General features: G+C 41.7%; 1 protein-coding gene across 12 annotated transcripts in view; it reads right to left on the reverse strand.

Annotated features, from left to right (window-relative positions):
* Positions 1-24,182, reverse strand: part of MICAL3 (microtubule associated monooxygenase, calponin and LIM domain containing 3) — a 232,827-nt gene extending 208,645 nt beyond the window's left edge. For all 12 annotated transcript variants that reach the window (XM_081129907.1, XM_081129909.1, XM_081129904.1 and 9 more), the window contains exon 1: positions 24,007-24,182. The gene's annotated coding sequence lies outside the window, so the exon portion shown is untranslated. The remainder of the gene's footprint in view (positions 1-24,006) is intronic.
* Between the last annotated feature and the right edge of the window lie 2,805 nt (positions 24,183-26,987).

A 26,987-nucleotide genomic window follows, 5' to 3' on the forward strand; every position in this document is an offset into this window, starting at 1 on the left:
TTCTTTGAACTTCACACAAGATCATTTAATCCTCATAATAAGGATATTAGATAGGTATTATCTACATTTTTATAGATGAAAAACCAGAAATTTAGTAATATACTCAAGGTCACATAGTTTTAAGTGGCAGAAGATAGAACTGAATCCAGGCAGTATGACTTTAAAGCCCTCACATCTAACCACATCAGATCCATCTTCAAAGTATGAATATCTGTCCTTACCAAGAATAATACAGGCAAAGAAACCAAAACATCACAGGTTCTAAAAACATTCCAAGAGTGACTGACTTCTCTGGAAGAACTGTTAGTTTCAGGTCATCTTGTGATCATAAATCCATATGGAATGATTCTGAGTTCTACAGAAGAGAAAGGCCAGAACAATCCAAGTTGCCCTCAATACCCACTAGCATACACTTGACCCCAAGCAACTCCATCTAAAATGGGAATATGGAACCATGCTTTATCTCAAAATTACACCTGTTAAAAAGTCATCCAAGCATTTTGATGCCCAATGAGTAACAATGACCAAGCCTGGGAATTTTTTAACTGTACTATACCCTACTTGATTCACTTCCTATTTAATGAATTCCCACAATATCCTTGCATTTGGAAAGAACTTCTCATCTCCGTTGTTCCTTAGCAAGATTCCTCTCTTTCTCACATTTGTTTCAATGCTCCACCCTATCCCCCAGCTACATGATTTATATCCACTTGTTCAGATTACATGCAAAGAAGAAACCCCAACACACTTATTTACCCCAGCTTAGAAATGACAATACCTGATAAAGAGTTAAAAGGGATACAGAACAAATGAGGTTCTGAAATAACACATTTGCAAGTAATCACAAGTATGTCCCCCAAAAGAGAACCCAGCATTACCACCTACCAGTGGTAATGTGATCTTGGACACATTGTTTCCTGTTCAAGATCACACCTCCTGAGCTTGCTCCCTCCCTTGTTGACCGGGAACAGTACTTACTGTTATAGAGGTGTCACAGGTGGCTTAAAACAGAACTTTATCACTAAGTAAAATGTCCTTGGGGTGTGTGTGAAGGAAGCCTAATATATGGTGACAGAAGAAGATATGACTTTGGGTGGTGGGCACACAGGGCAATATACAGATCTTAGAGCATAGAAATATACATCTGAAACCTATATGATCCTATTAACCAATGTCACACCAATAAACTTAATTTTAAAAAAGTCTTCTTTTTAATCTTGTCAAACAATAGTGGGAGAGGGTGGACTGCTAAAATATTTTGTAGGGATCAGTATAAGAGATAGTTTAAGTTTTTCATTCTGGTAATTTATCTTCATAACCCAGATGTACTTTTTGTTATTAAATTCCATGCCTTATACTAGAGTGAATAAAGCTGAAAAATCTCATTAGATAACACAAGGGAGTTGACATTACAATGGGAAATGACAATGCTCCATTTTCCTGGCTTGTGCTGAAATATAATCTCAATACATTTGTTTCCAACTATTCTCAGAAGTCTGGCCCCCAATCAATGTGTTCAGCAGTCATCAGCTTATGGTTGTTTTCACCAGCAACATGGTGAGTAAATGCTATAAAGAACCTAATATGCTTTAGTCTCTGATTTCACAGGACTTTAAGTTTAAAAGCTAAAACAAAGTCACCAACATAAGAGGTTCTGAGTATTAAAAGTTATGAGACTGGTTATATACTAGTCAACTCTAGAGAATTTTAAAATATAACAGAAACACTTGAAAGTTTAAATCTGGGCTTATCAAGAACTGAGGGCAAATTTGAATCATCAAAATTAAAAGATTTTATGCTTCATAGCATAAAGAACACCATCAAGAAAGTGAAAAGACAACCTACAGAATGGGGTAAAATATTTGCAAATTGTATATCTGATAAGGAACTTATATCCAGAATATGCAAAGAACTGTTACAATTCAATAAAAAAAAGTAACCCAAATGTTTAAGTGAGCTAGAGATTTGATTATATATTTCTCCAAAGAAGACATACAAATGGCCAATAAACACACAAAAAGCTAGTCAACATCATTAACTATTAGGAAAATGTAAATAGAAACTACAATGAGGACTTCTAGCCAAGATGGCAGCATAGGTAAATGCAGTGCCTGCCTCCTCCCACAACCACATCAAAATTACAACTAAACTACAAGAACAACCGTCATTCAGAATCACCTGAAATCTGGCTGAATGGAAGTCCTACAACTGTGAAATTAAAGAAGAACCCACATCGAGACTGGTAGGAAGGGCAGATGCACAGAACGGGCTGGTCCCACACCCACGTGTGGTGGATAAAAATCAGGAGGGATATTTTGGCTGTGGAGGACCCCCTGAGGAGCGAGAGGTCTCAGTCCCACACCAGACCCTCCAGCCCAGGGTTCCAGTCCCAGGAAGAGAAGTCCCCTTAACCTCTGGCTGTAAAAACCAGCAGGATTTGAGGCTGAGGGAGGCTGAGGCTGCTGGAGTCCCAGATAGTTCCTCTTAAAGGGCCCATGCATGGACTTGGCCGGATTCACTCCCTGAGCTCCAGCATGGGGACAGCAGCTTGGAAGGTACCAGAGGCCTACGGGGAAGAACTGAATTGTTTGGCATTAGGGCAAAGGCTGGAGGGGTGACTTTCTCCCAGACAGAAATGCTGGCAGAAGCCATTGTTCCTTTGATAAGTCCTCCCCCAACAGAGCCAGCAGACTCACTTGGTGATTCTCTAAGACCCCACCCCACTCAATTTTCGGGCCCACCCAAGCTGTTTCCAGTGGCTTTACCATAGGAATGTCTTGGCCTGTCTTGGCTCATGCTTCAGATTTTCCTAAAATCTATCAAGCAGCATCTTGCCTCAGCATGCCCCATACCTCTCACTAAGTGGCCCCAGGCCTGGTACTAGCAGTAGCCAACTCTGGTTCACAGCTTCGTCTTGCCTGGGCACCTCCAAGCCCAGCACAAGAAGCAACAATCTGCAGATCGCCTTGTAGTTTATGCCAGGTGGTCCCAGGCAGGACACAGAAGGTGGCTGACCTTGGCCTGTACCTCCCAGGAGACCCCAGAGCCAGTGCACCCAGTGGACAACTTCAGACCACACTGAAGCACCACCACCCAACCACCTCCATAAGCAACACTCTCAAGGGCAGATTCAGCAGGTACCAGGGCCCTGCTGAAGTAAGTCCTGCTTTGTGCATGGGTCTCTGCACACCTGATGCTCCAAGGTGGTTGGAGGTCGGTGGACAGTGGAGGTCCTTGCAGCTGATCAGTCTGGGTCAATCCCTCCCACTGATGTGCTAACAGCAATCAAGACTCAACTACAACAGGAGAGTGGACAGCCCACATAGGGGGTGCACCTTGAGCACTCAAATGGAGTGATTGGGGAGGCTGTGCCACTGGACCCTACAAGATGCCTACTACATTAGGCCACACTACCACGCCTGGGAGACATAGCAGCTCTACCTAATACATAGAAACAAACACAGGGAAGTGGCCAAAATGAGGAGACAAAGAAACATGTCCAAAATGAAACAACAGAACAAAACTCCAGAGAAAGAACTAAACAAAGTGGAGATAAGCAATCTACTAGATGCAGAGTTCGAAACATTGGTTATAAGGATGCTGAAGGACCTTAGTGAGGACCTCAACAGCATAAAAAAGAACCAGTTAGAAATGAAGACTACACTAACTGAAAAAATAATTTATAGGGAATCAACAGAAGAGTAGATGAAGTTGAGAACAAATCAGCAATTTGGAACATAAGGAAGCAAAAAATACCCAATCAGAAGAGCAAAAAGAAAAAAATCCCCCCAAATGAGGATAGTATAAAGAGCTCCTGGGTCAACTTCAAGCATACCAACATTCACATCATGGGGATTCCAGAAGGAGAAGAGAAGAACATGAAACTGAAAACTTATTTGAAAAAATAATGAAAGAAAACTTCTCTAACTTGGTGAAGGAAATAGACATACAAGTCCAGGAAGTGCAGAGAGTCCCAAACAAGATGAACCCAAAGAGGCCCACACCAAGACACATTATAATTAAAATGTAAAAGCTTAAAGACAGAGTCTTAAAAGCAGAAAGAGAAAAGCAGTTAGTTACCTACAAGGGAGCCCCCATAAGACTGTCAGCTGATTTCTCAACAGAAACTTTGCAGACCAGAAGGGAGTGGCAAGAAATATTCAAAGTGATGAAAAGCAAGGACCTACAACCAAGATTACTTTACTCTGCCAAGCTATTATTTAGAATCAAAGGACAGATAAAGAGCTTCCAAGACAAGAAAAAGCTGAAGAAGTTCACCACCAAACCAGTATTACATGATATGTTAAAGGGTCTTATTTAAGAAGAAAAGAGGATAAAAAATATGAACAATAAAATGGCAATAAATACATATCTATCAACAATTGAATCTACAAACAAAATGAACACGTAGAACGGAAACAGACTCATAGATACAGAGAACATTCTGAAGGTTGCCAGATGGGAGAGGAGTTGGGAGGGGTGGGTGAAAAAGGTGAAGGGATTAAGCAGCACAAATTGGTTGTTACAAAATAGTAATGGGATGTAAAGTACAGCACAGGGAATATAGTCAATAATATTCTAATAACTAGGTGTGGTGCTGGATGTGTGCGGGGTTTATTGGAATGATCATGTATTAAGTTATGTAATGTCTGGTCACTGGGGTGTACAAAACACACACACACAATGAGATATCACTTCACATCCACTAGGGATGGCTATAATAAAAAAGACAGACTATAATAAGTGTTGCTGAGGAGGTAGAGAAATTGGAACCCTCACACATTGTTGGTGGGGATGGAAAATAGTGCAACCACTTTAGAAAACAGTCTGGCAGTTCCTTAAAATGTTAAATATAAAGTTATGTGACACAGCAATTTCACTCCCAGGTATGTATATACACAAGAGAAATGAAAACATATGTTCACACAAAAACCTGTACATGAATGTTCATAGCAACATTATTCAAAATAGCCAAAAGTGTAATGTCTATCAACTGTTGAATGAAAATATAGTATATCCGTAAAATGAGATATTACTTGGCCATAAGAAAGAAGTTTTCATGCACGCTACAAAATGAACATCATGCTAAACAAAAGAGGCCTGTCACAAAATATCACATATTATGTGATTCCATTTATATGAAATGTCCAGAATAACAAATCTATAAAGACAGAAAGTAGAATAGTGGTTGCCTAGGGCTGGAGGGAAAGGAACTGAAGAGAAGTAAAAAGTTACTGCTATGGGTAAAAGGTTTCTTTTTGGAATGACAAAAATGTTCTAAAACTAATTATGCTACTGGTTGTACAACTAATGGTTGTACAACTCTGAATATACTAAAACCCAGTGAATTGTACACATTAAATGAGTGAACTGTATAGTATATGAATTATACAATAAAGCTGTTTTAAAAACTGAGAGCAGTAACCATGTCTTACGTGTCATTGTATTTTCATAAGTAACACAGGGCCTGGCACATAGTAGGTACTCAATAAATGTTGGTAAAATAAAAAGAATAGAAGTGTTGAGTTGTTTTGTTTTTTACCAAAGATTTCATTAGAAGAATGCTCCACTGCATTCAGGGACTTCTGCAACAGTCCCAGCCTGGAGGAGGCATGAGACCCTCTTTAGCACCTTCTCCCAGCCCAGTACATCTCCTAAATATTAGGCTGATATTCTTTGTCTCTTCTAAACCTATTCTATGATGCTCTTCTGGTGGATACAAAAACCAACACATAGTTCTGAAAGCACAAAAGGTACCATGAGGACCAGGAGGGAAGTATAGGATGTGGTCCCTCTCTAGCAGTCTAGTTAGAGGCAGAATTAGCATGCATGAAATAATCAGAGACTTCAGGGCAGTAGGTGATGGGGATAAATCAGGAATAAAGACAGTAGGGGCTTTGGTCAAAAGTGGAATACTTTTCTGGGGTCCCCCAAGTAAATTATTGCAAGCTACCATCATGCCTGTCCATATGATCTTCCCCACACCCCACAATCAGAATTAGTTGCTTCCTCCACAGCATTTTGTTCACAGTCACCTTATATTATAGTTCACTGTACGTATATCTGGCTCCCCTACCACGTAATACATTCCTAATGGGCAAAAACAATATTTACAATTTCTGTCTTCTCGAAACCGTTAGCACAAAATCCTGCACACAGTTAAGTTGGTAATTTATATCTGTCCAATTTAAGTATTTACGTCACAAAAAATTTTATTAACACCTTTTTTGAAGCCACATCTAGTCAGCCAAATGGAGAACTGCCTTTAAGTGTCTGGGGTAACTGACTGGCCAACTTGCCTAAAAGCAGAATCCTTAGATTGTTAACACAACCTTCACATGACCTACAGCTAGCACCCTACAGCATGACCACACAATCTGGCCCACGCCCACCTTTCTTTCCAGTACTCCCACCTCCTTCTCTCTTATCTTCATACTCCAGTTGCAGGAACTGCTCCTTTTCTGTTAAAGCCTGCACACCTCCTCCCTACTTCAACCAGAAGCTGTTCCCTCTGCCCAAGGTGCTCCTACATTCCCCAGTCACCAAGTAGCCTGTGCTTAATATAAATAGTATCATCTCCCTGAGGCCTTCCTGACTCCCCCTCCAGCCCAGATTAAGTACCTTGTCACACACTTTCATTGGACTCTCATTGGTCCTTCCTCCAGTGCCCTTCACACACTTAGGTATTTCTGTCATTATATACCATATCTATCTCCCCCACTAAACTGGTAACTCCCAGAAGGCACTGTTTATTTAAGTCTGGCAGTGCGCTGGTAAATGCTTAACAACCCAGTCTCCAAAAGCACGTTCATGTTTTTATATATACAGACATTTATTATAAATTTTATTGACATAAAAGATGCATAACATACAATAGTAATAAAATATACAATACAGTAATAAATATATAGTAATATGTAATAAAGTATGTAGCAATAAAATATATGATACTCTTTACTGTAAATTCCATATTAGCCAATTGATTCTCACAGAATGCTGTCATAGACTTTTGTCTCACTCATCTCTGTAGCCAACCTATAGATTAAATTGATAAATAAGTGAATGCTGATTGATATTTTAATTTACTTTAAGGAGTAAAACAAAACTGGAACAAGGAAGATGTATATCAAACGTGGTCTGAGCAAATTCTTTGCTGAATAGGACCCAAGTTTTCAAATACAAGAATATTTCCTCTAGTTTTGGGGTGCTATTCAAAATGTAATGGCTATAGACAAACACTTCAAGTTTAAACTGCAAATGTTAACTTTTTCTCCATCACTTTCTGAGACAATGAACAAAACAAAAAATGAAGCCATGATTTGCAGTGTTTGTTGGTTTCCGTGGTGTAAATACTCCCACCCTAGCCAATTTCAAACTACCAATTTGATATCTCTGAACACAGACAGCTGGAGAGAGGTGTGCCCTTGTTCACTATTACAGAGTATCTCCATCGTGTGGCTACAGGAGATGGAAGAGAACAGTCAATGCTGAAATAATGAGGAAGTGATAAGATCTGAGTATATATTACCATTGTTTTTAACATAATTTATTTAATTATAAGTTTACAAATTTTTAATAATGACTACATTTAACAACCAACTTCCAAAATTCCTGAAAATATAACCACAAGGCTTGACTGAGCAGTCTCTGGCCACCATGGTTCACTACTACCCTATTCCCAGTGTTTAGTACTGAAAAGGTGCTCGATGCATTTGTGGGAACAATGTATAACCCTGTAGTAACTTCACGCCTAAAAATCTACTACTCCAGAGGCAATCAAAACTTTCCTGTAAAAAGATTTTCATGTAGCTGGAAATTTTGAAAGAATACCACCATCTTCCATATAACATATTATCTTTGAAGGGGGGTGCTTTTAATTCTTACTATGAGCTCAAATGTAAGACAACATTGCTAATAAATTCTCCTTAAGGTATTTCTTCCACAAAAACACTTAGGCCCTAGGAAGTTAATTTTAAATCCTTCAACAGCCTGATTTGGTTTAGCACCCTGGGTGGCATTATTCCCAGGGTGTTCCTTAGTTCTAGCTACTGCTCTGGAAAAACAGAGCCCAACCAGTACCTCTGGGCCCCAGAGGGCACTGAGCTGATACTGGGAATGGCTGGGAGCTCATTCACTGGGTTTATTCTGGCTCAGTTTGTGTCTTCTTTCTTTTTTTCTTTTTTGTTAATTCTCACCTGAGGATATTTTTTTCCATTGATTTTTAGAAAGAGTAGGAGGGAGGGAGGGAAAGAGAGAGAAACATCAATATCAGAGAGACACACTGATTGGTTGCCTCTCGCACATGCCCCAACCAGGGCTGGGGATCAAACCTGCAACCTGGATACCTATGCTTGACTGGGAATCGAACCGGTGACCCTTCGGTGTGTGTGTTGATGCTCTAACCACTGAGCAACACGGGCCAGGGCTGGGTCCTCTTTCTTAATTCTATTTGTATTTCTTTTTACATTGCTATTGCTACCCTTTAAGCTTCTTCCTCCTTGGTTCCCTATAGATCTCCTCTCCTAAAGCTGGTATTGGTCCTTGGCTTTCCACCATCCTCCCCACTTAATCACTAATGATCCCTAGATCTCTGTCAGACCACCTGAATGCTCATCTCTACTTATTATCTTCGTGACAAAGCATAAAGTACTTCCTCCAGTTATCAGCAACTGCAGTGTCCTTCAGGCCATACAGCATCTCTATGCCTTTGATAGCAAGCGCATATCCCAGCTGTTCGTTTAAGAATGCAGATTTTTATTTTCGTAGACTATAATACGAATAAAAGGGGAGAGTGATGTTTCATATTCCCGAATATAAAATAAAGCTAAATTTGCTTTTCCAGATTATGCTCACTGCTCTTCTCCCCAGAAAGCAGTGCAGCTTTTCACAGCATATGAGCCCTCCCTCCCCTTTGTCCTAGTCCTCGACCTGTCCCAAGCAGTACACACCCACGGCTCCACTAAACCTCTCCTGGGTCTCTACCCCTTTTTCCATTTCTAGTCACCAATGTCCTCATAACCCTCCAGTGGAAATTATTCCAAACTGCCTGCCCACAGGCCCTGCCATCTTCCCCAAGTACTTTTTACATTGTGCCACTTCCTTATTTAAGAACCTAAAGGTCCCTATCAAAATCCAGGAGAATATTCCAGTTCCTAGGAATAAACACAAATATCTAGGGGTCAATGGGAGCAATGTTTCTACTTCATACAGAGAGAAGGAAAAAGATATGAAAAAGTAAATGGGCAAAATGAAAACAATTGGTGGTTCTGGTAAAGGGTAAACAAGAGTTCCTTGTACTAGTCATACACTTTTCTGAAGTTACATAAAAATAAAGTAACAAAAAATATCTAAACCCCTCATCTTAGCATCAAGTTTGACAATAAAGAGCTCCTTCTTATTAACCACTTCAGCCAAGCTGCCCTGTGATGGTCACACCTACCTACCATCTTGTTTTTGTCCCTCTCTCCACACCTCAACCCAGGATTTCCCCTACCCCTCCCAACCAACAACCTGTTTTGCTGATTCACTTCTTCCAGTGGTGCTGAGGAAGGAAAAGAATTAACATTTACCATCTGCTACCAGCCGGGCTGATATCATGCTTGGTACTTATTGTATATTATTTTATCTAATTCTGCTAACAACTCTAACATGGGAGGCGTTAGCCTGAGATGTGAGGAGATTAAGACACTGGTCCAGAACAGGCAAATGAGAGAATAATCAAAATAAAGAGTCAAAAATGGAAAAGCGAGAATAAAAAAATCAGAAATTACCATTGAATCCTATGGGATTTATGCTAGTGAATGCACCGATTTGACAAGGTAAAATTAATAAAATAAAAATTCGGTAGTATTAGAAGGGGAATTGGAAACAAGCTATGTATGAATGCATACTAGGAAATAAAAATATCTTGTCTAAATGAAAGTTGTTTAAAAATACTCTAACCTATTCTGTTTTGTTTTGTAATTTTAAAAAATATCCTGTCCAGATTACATAGCCATTAAGTACAGAGCTAGAATGGGAACCCAGGTAGGCCTCTGCTGTCCACAGCTGACCCACACCTCACTGCTTCCCTTTCCATACCAACTCACCTACAACCTACTCATTTACTCAATGCGTGCCAGGCTCTGTTCTAAATGTTGGCGATACATTAAAGAACAAAACAGATAAAGCTCTGCAACTTCACGAAGCTTCCATTTTAGTGGGAGAAAACACAATAAAAGCAGTAGTTGTCAAACACATATATAGCATTTATTCTAGTTATATATATATATATATATATATATATATATATATATTAATTAATTAATTTAATTTTCATAAAAATCCTAAGTTAGGTATCATTTCTTACAAATGAAACTGAGCTAAAGGGGTTAAGTAATCTACCCAAGGTGACAAAAAGCAGTGCATTGGTGAAGCCAAGACTTAAACCCAGGCAGTATGGATCCAGAGCCCAGGCTACTTACTATGCCTCTCCATAAACTTAAGTAAAGCATGCTGGAGGGTGCTGAGTACCCTGGAAAAAAGGAAAATATAAAGCAGGATAAAAAGAATTAAGAGTATTAGGGGGGAGGGGACATATTGAAATTTTAAATTGGGTGGCATGAGAAACTTTCATGGAGAAAGTAACATCTAAAAAAAGAAATGCAGGGGCTAAGGGAATTAACCATCTTGGGAATAATAATTCAGGAAGAGGGAACAGTCTGTGCAAACGCCTGTGGCAGGGGCATGCCTGGAGTGTTGGAGGAACTGTAAGGCGCCAGAGAAGCTTGAGCAGAGGGATCATGAGGGGTAGAGTAACTACTGCATTTTGAGCAGCAGAATGCTCGTGTATGGTTTGTACCCGATTCTCTGTATCTCCCCAGTGTTTACTAGCTGCTCTTTTATAATTTATCTTGACTCCCAAAGTATACTGTGAACTCTCTTTGTAAGTCCCTGATACTTTTAAGTTGATGTTTATTGAATCTCTCTCTGCCTTGCCTTGTGGATTCCATGAACCACAAGGTCCACAAAGACAAGCAGATACTGTCTGGGCAGCTTCTGACACCTCTGCCCACCAGTCCTCCTACACTAGTGGAGAATAGTGACCGCTATCTGTGTTAAGGGCAGAGGTGTGAAAACATCAGTATATATATGGTACTTGTATTTGTTTCCAAGCACACCTGCAAATTTTATACTCAAATATTATCTCTTTAAACTAGTTGACAGCCAACGTCTCTCTACTTTACAAATGGCAAAACTGTGACAAAGAACAATTAAGTAAATCAAAGTTTTCTCACCTAGACTGGGAGATCACGGAATGTAGAGGCCCTGACATCTTTATCCTCCTTTGTGGCCCACCCATCCCCTCCCATGCCCAGCACAGGGACTTACAGACCTAGGACACTGAGGACTTCAGATGTCCTGGATCACAAGAACAGGCTCATAGACAGTAACAACTGACCACAGTTAACTGTCCCAATCACATCAAGAAAGGCATAAGGCAAAGACCAAGCATTCAGTTACATCACAGAGAACTTAGCTAAATGCAGTGAGTCACTCCCTTTACACAGAGAGCCTTCCTTTCTCATCATGTGCAGAATTTCCAAGCTCCTTTTCTCATAGTTGCCAAGGAACTAAGCAAGCTCTAGCTACTCATAAGGAATTATAGAATATGCGTTAGACACTGCCCTATTTCTGGTTTCAGTCTTTTAAAGTAGCAAAAAGAAAATCCCTTTTTGCTCTAAGTCAGAAATTTTATTTCCAAAATAAATTACTCCAATCTAATTTCATTTTATTTTCCAGATCAAACCTAGAAAAAAAAATCCATTCTAGAACAATCATTTTCCGTAGGTTGAGAGGCAGTGGAGAAGAGGAAAGCTAAAAGAAAGAATATGTTTGTAACTAAAACTGAGATCTTGGGTGCTATGGCTGGCATTCCATTTAGGAGATTAACTTTTTCATGAAGGCAGCAGGGAACCACAGGGGCTATGTGAAGCAAAACACAGTGCCTGCCCTCTGGCAGCTGGGAAGCTCTAGATAACAAGTGATCCTTCAGCCCTGAGACCTCTCTTTTGGGCAACTGCTGGTCCTGCCATACCCCACTGAGCAGCCCCAGCATGGGTGCTCGAGAATCACTGCTGCTGGGAGTGTGGGTTCTGGAGTTGAGCAGGTACCTACCTATGTCTATAATGCTGTTAAAGGAAGCAGCAGCATTATTTGTTACACATGACCAGTAATCTTAAGAGTAACAGCTATTGAGGGGTGCTAGGGTTCAAAAACAACTATTAGATAATAATAGTATTGTATTAGTTAAGTTTCCTTATGTTGATCACCATACTGTGGTTGTGGAAGAGGATACACTTATTCTTGATAAACCTACACTAAAGTATACAGGGGTAAAAGGGGCACAATGTCTCCAACTTTCAAATGGGTCAGAAAAACTGCATATATATGGGTGGGGAGAGAAAGATAAAGCAAACAGGGCAAAATGTAAACAATAGAATCCAATTAATAAATGTAGAGAACAGCTCCAAGGAGCTCCAATTACTGCTCTTACAACTTTCCTGTAAATTTGAAATTTTATCAAAATAGTTATCCAAAAAATGAACTTTACCTAGCACCCGGAGGCCAAGGTAGCAAGGTAGCTGGCATGGTGAAACTCACAGGGAGACAATCTGAAGAATTAATCAGGCTGACGGAGTCTGGGAGCACCTAAGACATGTTATTTCTGGGTTTTTCTCTAAAATCAAGTCACATTCTCTGGGTTTTTCTCCAGAATCAACATGGAAAATAAGACCAGGTTTACCAAAACAGGGCTGGGCAGGCATTAAACTTGAAACTTCAGTGTTACCTGGGGCTCATCCATCTCCTTATACAGTGTTCTCCAAAGGTCTCTGGCATCAAGCCCCTTCCTCTCTATTTCCATTACCAATATCTTGTTCTAGTTTCTGGTCATGCCACACCTGAATATCACCAGTTTCTCAGGGGTAGGCAAACCATGAGCTGTGGGCCAAATTCAACCTGAAAGTAAAGGATGGCTTTTACATTTTTAAACAGCTAAGGCAAAAAAAAAAAAAAAATTAAGACTAGTGACATGTGAGGATTAACAAATTTGGGGGCAATAAAAGCTTTATTGGCCACTCCCATTCATTTACCAGTTCTCTGTGGCTTTCATACAATAGCAGAGCTGAAGCATCAGAGACCATATGGCTCACTGAAACCTAAAGTGCTTTCTGACCCTTTATAGTAAAAAGTTTGCTGTCTCCTCCCATAGCTGGTCTTGCTTGACTCTCATCCCTCCCCCCTCTGCCAAATTAAACAATATAAAATGCTGCTCTGTGCTGTTGCTCAGTGTTCAGACGCCTCTGATGAACTCCCTGTTGCCTATAAACTTCACACTGTGCCATAGCATTCATCAGACCAGGTGAATAAACCTGCTTCTAGCAAAAAAAGCCCACAAGGCCATGCCTTTGTTCATGCTGTTCTCTGCCTATTAGAAAACCCTTCTGTCCTTGAATTACTAAGCTTACTGCTAAGTTACCCTTCCAGGGACACTTCCTGGTTCCCTCCTCTGCTTCCACAGCACCCTATACTTACCCTCATCACAGCTCTTACCACACTACACTAAAATCATCTATTTGTGTGTCTGTCTCCCCAGCTACAGTAAGATTCCAGAGGGCAAGGAGCACATCTTACTCACCTCCCAACACCCAGACAGAACCTGGCACAGCAGTCCATGAATACTGAACTCACCCCCAATCCAGCCAGGCTGACTCTCAACCCTAAGCTTTGATCATACCAGCACCCCTTAATCTCAGCTAGACAATCCTACCAATGACCTGGAACACATTCTACACAGGCCCACGACAGTCAGTGCAGACTAGGGTTCAAACACCAGGCTTCTATCACTCCAGGCTGTGTGACCTTGGACAAGATGCTCATACCTCTGGGGTCATCATCAGCAATGCGGGATGTTGCAGCCTCACCTAACCTGCAGGGTTGACAGTATATGGAAACATCTAAACCAGTGCTTGGTACACAATAAATTCTCACTGAAGTTACCTATCTGTGCCATTTTAGTATTACACTGCTTTCCCTTCCCTTTATTCAACTGCTTTGTACGTTCATACTGTATCTTCTGAAACAGAGAGGTTCATGAGCAGGGACAACATCATACACTTCTACAAATTGTGCCCTGCCCTAATACCCAGTATTGGAGGAGCCTGAGAGATGGTAAATTAAGGAACAAATTATTCCAGGAAGTCTAAAGAGTTGCTAATAAGTAAAATAATGCAGAGCCAGAGATGAGGCCAAAAATAATGAAATAAAGAGCAGGGGTTGGGGGTAGGGGGCATATGAGGGAACTCATATTAATAAGCACAGGACCACTAATGCTCCCTGGAGGCTGTTCCTGGATGAGCGGAAACCAAAGTCTCAAAATTCCACTCCAAGTTTCATAAGCATGGGTCAATAATAGTACTAGCTGACACTTAGGGTGCTCACTGTGTGCTTACCAAGTGCCTGGCAGAATTCTAAATGCTTACAACCATTTGCACAGATGAAGAAACAGAGGCTCAGGGAGGTTAAAGAACATACCCAAGGTCACACACAGTCTTGTTCTAGAGTTCATGCTCTCAACCAAGACACATTTGGGTTTTGAGAGAGAAAGGGAGAAAGAGAAACATCGATGTGAGAAAAATTGATTGGTTGCCTCTTATGTGTGCCCTGACTGGTGCTCAAACCCACAACCTAGGAATGTGCCCTGACTGGGACTTGAACCTGAAACCTGTTGGTGTATGGGATTACGCTCCAACCAACTTAGCCACCCGGCCAAGGCTGGGTTTTTTAAAATCTAATGTTCTGTTGTTTACCAGGTGAGAGATCTCAGGCAAGTCATCTGACCTCACTGAGCCCATGTTTGCCATCCTAGTGGTCATCATTTACTTAACTTCCTATGCTTGTTGTAAGAATTAATGGAGATTGCCCTGACTGGGTGGCTAAGTTGGCTGGAGCATCGTCCCATGCATCAAAAGGTTGCAGGTTCGATTCCAGGTCAGGGCACATACCTAGGTTGAGGGTTTGATCCCCAGTCAGGGCTCGTATGCAGGAGTGGGGAGGTGGCAACCTATTGATGTTTCTCTCTCACATCAATGTTTCTCTCCCTCTCCTCCCTCCTTCCCCTTTCCTCTCTCTCTTAAAAAAAATCAATTAAAAAAATTAAAGGAGATCCTGTCATAAGGTGTATTTATAAAACAGACTCCCGATAGATTAGTTCCTTTCCACCTTTCCCATACCTCAATATAATCCTTACTCAATATAAGTAAGGATTTTAGCCAAATTCCTTGACCTCCTTTACTACTGGGGAACAATCTTTATTCCATCCCGGGTTTTCCTGCCTACTGTCTATGCCCAAGCATTTGGACCTCACAAAAGCCTACAAAAAACAGCCTGGAGACAAGCATGAAAGGAAAGCCAGTGCACAAGGACCTGAGTGAAGCAGCACAGAGGCGACATTCCTGATGACTTATGACGTGCAATTAGCCAGGCACTGCCAGGACACATCCTGACCGACAGCCATGACAGCACCTGGTTTTGTCTGCCACCAAAAGCCCAGATGACAGGCCTGAAAGCCTGTAAAGGCAGAACCCAGTAACATCTGTGGCTCTAAGGTTGCATGTGTGGAGAGCAACAGAGAGGGTAAGGCAGGTAAAAGTGACAGGCAGTCATTCCCACCAATTTTTCAGGAAGATCAGACATCCTGAAAAAGTTGTATATAGAAAAGTAAAATTTTAAATTCCTAGAGAAGAAATTCTGTTGCAAAATTCCTGTACTGTGAAGAATTAAATTTAAAGCCAAGAAGTATAGACACACACTATTATATTTTGAAAGTCAATCCACATTTCCATACATAAAGTTTTCTTAAAGCAAGGGAAACCTTAAGCTGATGAACCCTTCTCTGGGGTCATGGTCATGAACAGAAAGAACTTTTTATTAGCAACACGTAAAAAGGTCCTAAATGTTATTACCACACTGAGTCAACTCAATTAATTTGCAGAGCAATTGTCAGAAGTTGCTTAACTCATTTCTAGGAGATAGAAGTAATTTCTATTCGAATAGACCTGATCAAAGTGACCCAAAGGTCTTATAAGAGATTAAAATACAGGCAAAAAACTGTACCTGACTATATCCATCAATAAGAATCCCATTAGGCTTTTCCCCACAAATATCAGCTTCTAAATATGTCACATGACAAAGAGATACTTAAGGAAGATGGAGAAGTGGGAGGCCTGGCAGACACCACTCTAAGGCTACCACTGGGTTCCAAGGTCCCTGCAGGCAGAGTATTGTGGTTGTAGAGAAAAGAGTCTTGGAGGTAACATGGTCACCTCTAATTCCCAAAGCATCAGGACTGCTCCCATCCCTGCTGAAACACCAGCAAAAGGACACACCTAGACAGCAGGCTCCTCTAGCAAGGGCTGTCAATCCACTGAAGCACTGGTACCTCCAGGCAAGCAGTGACTGCAAAGACAATCTGCCAAACCCAACATATCCACAGTGACGATGGGCCTAAGGACAGCCTACAAGAAGGTGCAGTGGTCCAAGCCTTTCCTGTAACCAAAATATAGAGCTGGTCCTCAAAGTGATGCTGTTTGCAAAAACACAAACATTCCAGAAACAATAGCCACAGGGGGTAGGTAAATTCTAGGAACTCTCAATCTTATGTTTATAAAATTAACAAAACCTAATCAAGAAAGAACTATTTTACCAGTTAGTATACATTTTCTTTTTTTTAAAAAAATATGTTTTTATTGATTTTAGAGAGAGGGAGAAACATCAGTGTAAGAGAGAAACATCAATTGGTTGCCTCTAGCACACACCCCTACCAGGGCTCAAACCCATAACCTGGGCATGTGCCCTGACTGGCTGGGAATCAAACCAGTGACCTTTTGTTGTATGGGACAACTCTCAACCAACTGAGCCACACTGGCCAGGACAGTATAAATTTTTTTACCACTTCATGTTCAGGGCTCCCTGGCCAATTAAGTCACTTTTCACAACACTATGGTTTTCTGCATTTGTGTCTGCCTCCCATAGAACCGTGGTGACTTCTCGTAAGTGAACATCATCTTATTATCTGACACTTGCCTTATATGTATATACAGTAGTTGCTCAATAAATGTGCTGAAAGAAATTCCCAGTGTGTAACCTAAAGCTCTTATGTTCCCTGGCTCCCTGAGGGTGATTGAGGCCCATGGCTTCTTTGTCCCCACTCTGCACACTAAGGCTGGGCACATCGGATGCAGTAAATCTTGGGGTCTTATTCAAGTTGCCATCTCACAAATTTCTCTTCCCTGCCCAATACTATTTCTTCCCCATTTCCTCTTCCTTTCACTCCCTTTGCACTTCACCTTTTTAGCGAGGTAATTAAACACACAGGACTTGGAGTCATCCAGTTTCTGCAGCTTACTGGGTTTATGGACCTGTTACTCTCTGGAATAGTTCTATTGTAAAACAGGAGTGATTAAACCTACCCGAAGACTAGAAATGATGTGTGCATATAAAGCACTCAGCACAGTGTCTGGTACACAGTAACACTCAGTAAATTACAGCTATTACTATTATTGTCCACAGGAACCACTTATCTAAAGGCGTTTAAAATGCTAAAAGGCAGATTGATTTTTCTTCTGCAAGTACGGTTTAGAGACAAGCCTACCTATTTTGAAAACAAACTGACACATGTCCATGTCCCTAATTAAACCTATGTAAACCAATCTAAATAGAAAGACTCCTTTCCTGGCTTTCATTTACACACCAAAACATGTTTGCTCCTTCCTTCTCCTTGACAGACAAAGTAGGCACTGCAGAGGGATACAGGGCATGTGGCTGTACTTACCAAAGAACTTACTACTTAGCAGAAGCTACCACCCTTCCTCATCCACCTTTCACCAAGGTACAGTCCAACAGTTCCACTTCTTCTTTTCCCCTAATTAATCTGATTATTACCACTTTTTTATTTATTTTTTCTGTTATGGCAACTTTCTTTCCTCTGTGAAACTGACTTGCCTATGACAAAAAGTCAATGAATTGCAGGGCTTGGGGGGATAGTTTTCCTGTCTTTCCTCTCCAGTTTCTTGATAATGATAACGATAAGCCTTTATACCTAAAGACAACTAAAGCCCATAAAAAGAAAACAGCAAGTCAGCGGCCATCTTGAGAAAAAAGAACAGAGTGGGAGCAATCACTTTACCCGATATCAAACTGTACTGCAAAGCCACTGTAATCAAAACGGCCTGGTATTGGTACAACAACAGACATATAGACCAATGGAACACAACAGAGACCCCAGAAGTAGACCCAAACCATTATGGTCAGTTAATATTTGACAAAGGAGGCAGGAGCATACAATGGAGTAAAGACAGTCTCTTCAATAAGTGGTGCTGGGAAAATTGGACAGGTGCATGCAAAAAAATGAAACTAGACCACTAACTTTCACCATATACAAAAATAAACTCAAAATGGATAAAAGACTTAAATGTAAGTCATGAAACTATAAAAATCCTGGAAGAAAACAAAGGCAGTAAAGTCACAGACATCCCACGTAGTGGAATTTTCACTGATACATCTCCTAGAGAAAGAGAAACAAAAGAAAAAATAAACATATGGGACTACATCACACTAAAAAGCTTCTGCACAGCAAAAGAAAACAGCCTCAAAATACAAAGGAATCCCATGGTCCGGGAAAATGTGTTTGCCAAGGATGTATCTGATAAGGGGCTAATTTCCAAAGTGTACAAAGAACTCATACTACTCAGCAAGAGGAAGACAAACAATCTCATTTAAAAATGGGCAAAGGACCTGAATAAACACTTCTCCGAAGAGGACATACAGATGGCCAAGAGACATATGAGAAAATGCTCAATGTCACTAATGATCAGAGAGATGCAAATTAAAACCACAATGAGGTATCACTTCACACCTGTCAGAATGGCTACCATCAACAAATCAACAAATGACATGTGCTGGCAAGGATGTAGAGAAAAGGGAACCCTAGTACACTGCTGGTGGGAATGCAGACTGGTGCAGCCACTATGGAAAACAGTATGGAGGTTCCTCAAAAAGTTAAAAATGGAGCTGCCTTTTGACCCAGTGATCCCATTTCTAGGAATACATCCTAAGAATCCTGAAACATTAATCAGAAAGAACATCTGCACCCTATGTTCATAGCAGCGCAATTTACAATAGCTAAGATCTGGAAACAGCCCAAGTGCCCATCAGTAGGTGAGTGGGTAAAAGAGCTCTGGGACATTTATACCATGGAATACTATGCAGCTGTAAAGAAGGATCTCATACCATTTGGGACAGTATGAAAGGACCTGGAGAATATTATGCTAAGCGAAACAAGCGGGGCAAAGAAAGACAAACATCACATGATCTCACTTATATGTGGAATCTAAAGAACTTAATAAACTGATGAACAGAATTGATAAAGTGACATGGAAGCATGGATCAGACTGACGAATGTCAGAGGGATAGGGGAGGGCGGGTGGGTGGAGGGGGAGAGATTAACCAAAGGATTTATACCCATATATGCACAACCCAAGGATACAGACAATGGTGTGGAGACGGACTGGGGAGGGAGGTGGGATGAGGTGGAATGGGTCATTGGGGAGAAAAAGGGGCATATGTAATATTTAAAAAAGAAGAAAGAAAATCAAAACCACAAAATAAATAGGTAGAGAAATAAATACATCTGAGGCTAAATATCAGGTTGACAAATTAACAAATAGAGATATTTTAGAGAATCGGTTTCCTGGAGCACAATTATGAAGTGGCATACTCTGTTGGATGGAATCCGTTTTATGTGGATCTTTTTCCTGTCCCAGGATGTTATTAATCCAAACTCTGAAAAGAACTGAAGATATTATGTGTAGCAGTACGTGATCCCAGCATTGGCATTACAATGTACCCTCAGTGTGCATTTATACCTACAACAAAATATGATTGTGAAATATATCAAAATAATGATTTAAAATTTCTTCAATTTAAAAATGTACATTAAAGAATTTGAAAAACATTAAAAAAAGAAAAGAAAAAACAGGAAGTCACATACAGGTGAGCCGTATAGAGCAGGCAGTGGTGCTGTTCTGTCCACTGGTGTGTCCCAAGCACCTCAGAGCCTGACATCCTCCACCACCCCACCCAACTGCAGAGTTAGAGTTGAATTCTAAAAGTGGAACTAAAGGTGACAGAAAAGGGGTCTGGAAGGAAGGGGAAGTCCACAAAGAGTTTAGACAAATTTCCAAATATCTCTACCATTCCCACAATTTTGTGAAGCTAAAGACCAAAAAGGAAACTGCCACATAAAGTAGAAACTGCACAGATTTTACTCATTTACTGCACAGATTTTAGCCCAAGTGCCATGTCTCCAGGTTTACAATTTCAATCCACAGCTTATTAAAAAGCCTGGGATCTAAATATATATCCTCTGGGTTAAAACATCACGAATGTCCTCTGTCCACAAACCACCTCGATTCTCTCTGCCCCTATTCTTCCTATCTGATCTTATTAAATACTTAACACTCCAAATATAGATTTTTTTTCAACTCTGAATATTTTTTTCTAAAGTAATGAGCCTCCACCTGGCTAGAGGAATGCTTCTGATACCAGAAAAGTCCAGGGTGTGAAAACTCTACTTCCATGAAAAATAAAGCCCAACACAATCAGCCTCTCACACCACGGAGGCAGCACAACAGCGCCAGGGACTCTGCATCTGCTCTTCAGTCACCAATGAAACATGGGTATTAGGAGCACATGCTTCAGAATCAGACAGCCCAGATTTGACTGCCAGCCTGCTTTCTATCACTCGCTTGACCCAGGTTCTCATCAAACCCTAGTTCATCACCTGGAAACAATAAGGAGTCCTACCTTGCATATGGTTGTGAGGGATAAATGAGGCAAGGTACATATAGTACGTAGCGCTGGCTCCCACACATAAGCATCAATATAAATGTTAACTATTCTTGGCTCTCTAGTAATCAGGAAAACACAATGGTCTGATATCTTTAGGTCCTTCAGGTTCCCAAAAAAGAGGGTTTTGCCCTGGCTAGTGGCTCAGTTGGTTGGAGCGTTGTCCCATACACCACAAGGCTGAGGGTTCGATTCCCAGTGAGGGCACACACCTAGGTGGCAGGTTCGATCCCCAGTCAGGTTTGTGTAGGAGAGGCAACCTATCGATGTTACTCTAATATCGATGTTTCTCTGTCTCACTCTCTCTCTCACTTCCGTCCTCTCTCTGTAAAAAATCAACAGAAACATACTGTCAAATGAGGATTTTTTTAAAAAGGGTTTTTTTTTCTATAAAAGTATCAATGAAATGTAATATAAGAAGGAACACCCAATTCAAGTCCAGCTCAGGCATCAACTCACTTGCAACTTAGAGTAAATCATGTCACCACCATTTCTTCATCTATAAGATGGGAATAATATACTGTAGTAAACTTTGGTGAGCTTACACAAGTAAGAATCAATGAGATAGCAGGTGATAAAAAAGCTTCCACTTCTTCAAAGGAAAAGCAGTAAGTAAATCCAGAGCATGATTATTATTAAAATGTAACGTCGAATAATGAGACGTAAATAAACCAGTAATGTTCCTTACTCTTTCAAGAACATTAGGTTTGATGGCCTTTTAATCTGTTCACAAGGAGCCTGCTATGAGCAGCAGGAGGTAAACAGCTGTTCCTCACAAAGCCCAGGTCAGAGGCAGAATCCATCAAATAAATCTAAGACTCTACCCCTACCTGCTGGTCAGGCCTTACTCATCCCAGGTGACCTCTCAGATGCTAGTGCCAGAAGAAATTAGGAAAGGTTTATGGTTCCACTTGGACATATCCAAGCAACAACCACCAACATCCTCACCCACAAGCTACTCAACGGACCCAAGAAAGAGTCAATTCTGACCATTTACCTTCCTGTACAGAGTTGTGTAAGACCTCTTGTCCTTAAATGGGTACCATCCTTTCTGAAAAAAATGCAACACGTAAACCAGGAAGAAGAGCTCAGTCTTTCCTTGTTTGATTTTTACTTCTAAGTCCAGAGTTTGAGTTTCATTTTTAACCTATCATAAAAATTTCAGTGTGAGAGCTAGAGGTTGGGGTGGGAAGAAGACTGACAGGGGCTAATCTTCCTAACTTAAGAAGGGACCATGCAAACTGCATCCAATTTCATCACCCACAAGTGTCCAGAGAGGAAAGAAAAAAATTACTTACATTTATTAAACATCTACTATGTACTCCAGAGCCCATTTTCTCTCCCACTCTTAGAAATACCACAAAACAGCCCTCACTGAATGGGAACTATACCAGGTGGAGGAGAAAAAAAAAAATCACAATCTGGTAATCAAGTCCTAGACATTTCAAAGGTTAGTGTTATGAACACAAAAAGGAGTCTTGGCTAGGAACCAAGTTCAAGTTCCTAAAGATACTTTGCAATAGGAACTCCCAAACTATGTTTTCACTAAAATTCTGGAATTAACTCATGCTATTTAATATGCTATCAAAAAAGTTAAAAAAATTTTTAAACCTGGAGCACAAGAATTCAGTGTAGGACTACAACCACCTGAGCCAGATTTCTGACTCAAGCATATCTGACAATCAAATATGGAATTTATAAGATCCTTTTAAAGGCCCTTTACAGATGTGCTCACAGAAGAAGGCAACCACAACAATGAACTGGCATATGTATGGCCAGGTAATGAGTGGGTGAAGCCTTCTTGCTAGCAGCAACGATTCCAAGTAAGAAGTCTTTCTCACTATAAAACCCAACACATTCTCACCCCTGGGATACAAGCTGCCATCCTAAATGATTGTCTATGTCACAAACTATTAGATAGGACCAAATACACATTGGTATTCTGATATTTAAATGCGATTCTGTTCATCCACATCCCACTAAAAAAGAAAAACATGATGTCTTAAAAAAAAGACACTATTTACAATTCACCTCCACTCCTCTGCATTAACCCACTTCAGGCAAACCATAATTGACATCTGCGTTAAACACCAACATTAAAAGAACATAAATGTGGTTTGTATTGGTGGAAACGTTTTCCCTGAATTATGATTGTGGAGGAAAATCAGCCAAGATATAGAGCCAGTCCATGGCCTTGGATAGGATGAGGTAAGAGGTCTTGCCTGAGGGCCCAACAAACAACTGCAATGACTAGCTTACCATCCTCCCGGAACCCCACAGCCCTGGCTGCCACTGCATCCACTTCCTGCTAACACCCGGTGAACCTCTGATCTGGGTACAGAGCTCCTTGAGGTGATTTGTAAAGTAGGAATTTCCAGTGTGCCACGCAGACCTCCAACAACGAGATCTCGTGAGGTAGTTAGGGAAGGGGGGGGCGGGGAGGCTCACAGATAAGTGATGCATGTGGCTGCCATCGTCTCACTCTGTCCATCACTATCATAAGAAAATAAAAGGAAAAATAACTCGAGGGACCTCTCCTGGCCACCTGCCACACAGACCTTAACAGCCTACTCAGCCCCCGCCAGGCCTGAAGATCAAGGCTCTCAGGACAGACTTATCCCTGGAGGCCGTGATCCACCCGGCCCAGGCGGCAGAGGAGAGGCCGGTCCCCAGCTCCGGGGAAGGCCAGCGACACGCCGGCAGTGGGCAGTGGGCAGGCCCCACCCACTCCAGCCTCCAGACCCTCGCTCCAAATGCCTCCCAGAACCTCCACCCAAGTCCCCGCTCCCACTTCCACAAGGCGCTGAAACCTCCCAGGGACTCAGGGCCCGCGCGCCTGCGCGGCACCCAACTCCTGGGGTCAAGGACAGGGACCAGGAGGCCGGTCCCGGCCGGAGAAGGGCTGGAAGGGCCGCCAGAGGGAGGCGCCAGCCCAACAGCGAGCCCCGCGCCCTCGGGCTGCCCGGGTGGCGGGCTTCGGCCGCAGGACGGGTGGCTGTGGTCTCCTGCCCCAAACCGCCCACGGGCATCCGCGGAAACGGGGTGCAGTGTGCTCCTCACCTCTGCCTCATGCTGCTGTGTTCACCTGGCGCCGGCGTCCTTTGGCCGGCCCTGGCCGCAGTCCCGCAGTCCGAGTCCCGCAGCCCCGCAGCCCCGCAGCCCCACAGCCTGCGGCACGGGCCAAAGCACCAAGCGGGCAGCCGAGGCAGCAGCGCTGCCGCCCGCAGGGCGGGCACATGGAAGGGAGGGGGCTGCAGCCCTCCAGCCCGACCACAGGACCCCAGCCTCGGGGGTGACAGATCTAAGGGCACCTCGGAAAGTGCCACGTGGCTCCCAGCCTCCGGGACTCTTTTGCTACCTACGGGCTCCAACAGTACCAGAATCCCACGGTTATAGGCAAAAGGTAAAGAAATATGCTGTCGTCCAGCTTTCCCTTTCTCTACCCCCCCCCTCACGGTCCATATGGTACATTCCTCAAAGCCCGGCCCTGGCACCAGAGAGAGCAGTGGATTGGTTGGGAATCTTGGAAGGAGACCAGGAGACACACAAAATGGCCAATGGAAAAACGCTGTAGGCATATCAAAACCTGCCAGATGAGGAGAAGAGAGGATGCGCTTAAAGGGGACTAGTTTGTTGTTCTCATAGGAAAAACTCGTTTTTCTTATTCTTTCTTATATGTGGAGAGCCCGCCCACCCCTGAATATCTCATATTTTCTACTGTCCCAAGAGTCACCTATTTCCCTTCCTTCTCTCTTCCTCCACATAATTAGACAAAACTTCAATTAATATTCATTTGCCTATTGAACTGTCCAGAATCCCTGCCTTTAGCAACAAATCTCGCTGGTTAGTCCTCATTAGAGTTGCTAAAGTGCTCCTCTCTATCTGAAGTCTGTAGAAGGCCACTCAACTGTGCATAGCCAAATATGCTTTCAGTCATACTTGTCAAATTTAAGACTTTGAAAATCCCCTTTGGAGGCCTAGTCTGCTCTATTTTAGAGCTTTACACAGGTAGTCAGGCCTACATTTTGGCTAGCAAGCTTATTTTTTCAGGACTTTTCAACCTCCCATCATCTGGTCACCCTATACCCACTCAGCCTTCTTCCCAATTTCCTCAGGTGTTTGGATATAGTTTCTACTCCCAGACAGACAACTAATCTTCTATTATTCAGAGAGCTCTGGAAAGTCCAGTTCCTCCATGATGCCTTCCCAGATTGATTAACAGAAGCTGCTAGTTTACAGAGCTCCCATTTCTACTCTGTGTCCCCATAACCCTGATTTTCTGCCCCAGTATGCAATTTTTATTGACATATTTCCTCTCTCATTCATTTACAACAGCAGCTTACATTTATTAAATGCATACTATTTGCTAGGGACTGTTTGGAAGTGCTTTGCATGTATTATTTCATTTTACCATATCAACTCTGTGAAATGTTATTATTCTTCCCATTTATGGAAATAAAATGAGGCATAGAGAAGCTGATTTGCTCAAGTGCACCTACCTTTATAACCCCACAATGCAATACTATCTCCTATATCTTAATAACCTACTGCATTCCATACAAAAGATAAAGTCATATGCTTATAACATGTTTTACATTTATTTCTATACATATAATATCATTTCAGCTTCAAAATAATCATGTGATAAAGGTTAGGAGCAACTTGTTCACAGGCAAGGAAGAGAGCTACAGCTCAGAATGGCTGACCAGTTGGCTAAGGTAACAAGGCTGGTGAATGATGGAGCCTGGTTTTCCAGGTTGCACATTTTTCCCACTGAAATCCCTGCTCCCTTAGAGAGCACAGCCTTTTCTACGTAACAAGAGAACAATGATAGAAATAAGGGAACAAATACAACATAGTAAAACCCACACCCTGGAATCCAGGGAGTGTGGTACAGGTGCTTACAGTGGGCAGAACACTAGTCAAGGAAGGCTTCTGTAGAGCGAGAAGCACTGTGTATTTCTTTTTACTGGTGTATTGTTTATATTCTGTCAATGAGGCTAGGCCTTTGACGCATCTGGCAAATTCAATAGCAAAGAGCAACAAAAACTGTGCTTGCTGCCTAGAGTGCCTGGAGATAGAATCAGCTCCATGCCTAAGAGAAAGAGACTTCTATGTGCAGCGATGCTGCCCACCAATTCCGGTAAGTTTCCAACTTGCTGTTTAGTAAAATATACAGCTTTACTGACAGTTATAACATAGCTCTGAAATAAAAGCTGGACTAATGATTTCATTCTTTAAAAACTTTTGAAATCCACACAGCAGTGGACACACTAGCAAAATAAGAAGTGTGGGAGCCAGTAAGCTTTTAATATTGATTAAGAAGCCTGAGCATGGTAATTCTGAAACCAGTATTTCTGAGTTGCTCTTTGGCTGGCCCAGCCCTAGTCAATCCAGTTAATTTTCTACTCCCATGGCTCTCTTCTCTTCTTATCCCCAGAGAGCTCTAAAATGTCTCTTCTTATGTGAGTGCTTTATTTATGCATTCAAACATTTATTGGGTACCTACTATGAGCAAAGAACTCTCAAGTTGTGTGTGGTTATCCTGATGGATCACATGCACAGCCTGTACTTACTAAGTGGATGAGGGCGATATAAACATCAGATCCACTTGGTGAAGAATGGACTGACCTGAGCCCCGCAGAAGGTGTGGGACAGGATTCCATCCCCAGGTAAACAGACAAGTTCATGTTGGAATGCCACATACCCTAGAGTAGGAGAAGGAGCACTGGGCTGAGGTCTGAGAGAGAGCAGGGGTGGGGAAGATGGGTGTGTGTTTTGGAGAGAATGGTGGAGAGATGGAAGGTACCCTGAAATAACTGAACATGTACTAAACAGTAGAGAAAATAATGTCAATCCATAATTTGGCTATTAGAAGAATTGTGGTATGTTCTTATTTTTTAAGAAAAACATCCTGGTTTCAAAAGTAATACATGTTCATTGTTAAAAAAAATTTTTAATAGAAAAAAATACAAAAATAAAAATAAAAATTACCTGTTACCCTTCCCAGAATATCACTGTTACTATTTTGATGTATTTTT

Source organism: Miniopterus schreibersii (genome assembly GCF_964146895.1).
Source record: "Miniopterus schreibersii genome assembly, chromosome: 2".
Taxonomy (NCBI): domain Eukaryota; kingdom Metazoa; phylum Chordata; class Mammalia; order Chiroptera; family Miniopteridae; genus Miniopterus; species Miniopterus schreibersii.